This window comes from Dipodomys merriami, unplaced genomic scaffold (assembly GCF_024711535.1).
Source record: "Dipodomys merriami isolate MVZ:Mamm:240054 unplaced genomic scaffold, mDipMer1.0.p SCAF_720, whole genome shotgun sequence".
NCBI classification, from domain to species: Eukaryota; Metazoa; Chordata; class Mammalia; order Rodentia; family Heteromyidae; genus Dipodomys; species Dipodomys merriami.
Window position 1 is genome coordinate 515,758 of NW_027206314.1, and position 2,999 is coordinate 518,756.

A 2,999-nucleotide genomic window follows, 5' to 3' on the forward strand; every position below is an offset into this window, starting at 1 on the left:
TCAAAAAATCAAATCATATAGTGTGGATGCAAAAGCATAACATTATTAAGGTAACCGTTAAACCACACACATTTTATGGGAGTAGTCCTTATTATAAAAGATTTATTTTCCTTACACATTTTGGATGTACAAAACCAACAAAAAACAAAAGCAAAACAAAGAAAAGAAAATTGGCAATAGAGCTGGATGCCAGTGCTTCCTTCCTATTCCTAGATAGTCACGAGCCTGAGATTGGAATATCATGGTTCACAGATGTCTGGGGTAGCAATCCATGAGACATTTCTGTTCAATTATTCAATCAACGACAGAGTTAAACCTTGGTTCAATACTACAGACTCAGTCAATCATGAGTGAAAAAAAACAAGCAAGTGTTTGAGGCTCTGAGTCAAGTTTCATTAGTGTACATGTGTGTGCGTGTGTGTGTGTGTGCACACACACAAATGGAATGAGAGAGGAAGAGGGAGAGAAAACAGGGAATATTAAGAGTTTAAGGACTATCCTAACCATATATTAATAAAAATGAGGGAAACCATGGAACCTATGTTTCTTTGAGTCTGGCTTCCTTCACATAATATGATTGGCTTCTAAGTCTTTCCATTTTATTATGAAAGGGTCTGTGTCATTATTTCTGATAGATGCATAAAATTACATTGTTTCTATATACCACATTTTCCTGATCCATTCATCTCTTGAGGGGCATCTTGATTGGTTCCAATAATGCTCCCAAAAACATGGTTGTAGATTTAATGGGTTTTAGCTTGAGATCATTTCGACAAATGCCCAGGAGTTGGATTACTGGCTCCAGAGCTAAGTATATTTGACCTTACAAAATGAAGCTAATTAAAATGAACTCCAAAACATGGTAAAAACTGTCTTTTTTCAGATGTCAACCTTGATGTCGGTAGAGTATCTAGATCTTATTTTATTTCATTTGTCTTTTACCATTGGTTTATCCCTGGCAATCTCTGTCTTGATTCTGGTTCCTTCCATCTTGTATATACATTTATCTGATTTGGAGAAGGGAAGGGAAAAAATATAATGATGAAAGAATTAAAAAGAGTAACTCATTACAACAATGATATTCACAAGATACTATATAATGGAAATGCACTTTACAACTTTGGAGTGGGTGGGAGGTATAGGTGGTGGGAAGTGATAGGAGAACAACAATGGAGTGGGTAACAATATTCAATAAGGAATGCAACTTGCTCATGTAACTGTAACTACCCTGTATAGTATTTTTGAAATAAAATAAAATTTTAATATTGAGCCTATCCTAGACAAAATATCGTTTTCAAAATAATACATCTGTCACAGACCTTGTGAGTGATTCTAAAGTCAAGCTATTAGACTTGGAAAAGGATAGATTGGGAAGCCATCTCAAACAGCAATCGAAAGGCTGAGAGCTGTGCTCTGTAAAGGCCAAGCAGTCAAGGGAAGACAGGGGTATGATTTATTACCTCAAGAGTATTTAAGTTCGAGCTGTTGGACACTAAAAGATTAAGACTTCGGAGACACAATGGATGTCTGTGTTATGGTTAGAATGACTATTGTTCCCTTCTGCTCCCTAACAATGAGGGATTCAATTGTCACTATGTCTACAAACAATACTTCATGTTAATAGTTGTAACCACAAGCTATATTGATGTCTTTGCGGACATACCTGCAGCCACTGACCACCACCCCCGGTAGTAGAATGAATATAAAGTACGTCAAGCAGGATTTAAGGATCCAGAAGTTGGCAATGACGCTTTGGGTCCTCTAGTGTCTTCTTTCCTATCACTTCCTGTGATTTCTTAGTTCTTTGTTCAGGTATCCCATCATCTTGGTTGTCCCATAGTTGCAGTTAGTGACAGTACTGATATTCTGAACACCTCAAAACAAACTATGACAAACACTTCCTCAAAGAACATTGACAAATGTATAGGAGCACATGGAAAGATACCAAACATCAGCAGTCACCCTATGATCCTCTAGCAAGAAAGTACAATTCAGGAGTATCTTTACTTCTGATAATATGAGATAGATAATTGTCCCTAGGTATTTGGTATTGCATACATTTTCAGAAACACATATATATTGTGAAATAATGTCATTCATTTCATAGATCACAGACCATGTGACTGGAGTGATTACCCTAACATCTTATCTCAGTTTCCTGATTCAGAATTAGATGAGTGTGAATTGCCTAATTATGAGCATTTCTCCAAGAAACTCAAGAACACAAAATGAAGTGTCAGGGTCAGGCAGTTACATACCTGTAAGGATTTTACATATATTAGAGTAATATACGCCTACACTGATCAGCATTCATGGCACATTGGTGTGTTAAAATGGTATTCAGATCAGAAATATGCTAAAGCTTAAAGTAGGATGATGGGCTATACATTTTCAACGCAAGAGTGATGATCACCCTCTGCAATTATTCTCAGTGGAGAATCCTTCCTGTACATTTTACTGACTTAGCATCTATTCTGGGCTTTACCATTATCAGGCAGGGTCACACTGTACTGAGCTACAATACTGCAGCAACCTTAGCTGCCTTTGAATTTTATCTCCAATATTGATACCAAGGTCAACTCTGCAACTCTAATCACATAGTTAGTGAACACCTGGACTTTTCATGTGTGGCTAAATATTCAGCTATCACTGCTCATTGCCAGTGTTAAAGATCTCACTCCTTTAGATTTATTGTGTATCTTCTTGTATTTCCAACACTGCTTTAGATGTTGGAGTTTGAAATAGAGCTTTTAGTTTGCATTTGATTTATGGAGGTGCTAGTGGTGCCAGTTGAACTGCATATATTATAATGTAAGTAATTTGATGTTTTGACATATAAATTTAATTTTGGCAATTGAGGAGGGGAATATACATGACTCACGCAAGTTTTTTATGTGTATTCGTATTGCTATATTGTGAACTTCCTAAAAGCCATCCATGGGAGCACATGTCCCTAATCCCATCACTTCTCTCACTGAGATAAGGCTTGAAAGGTCCAG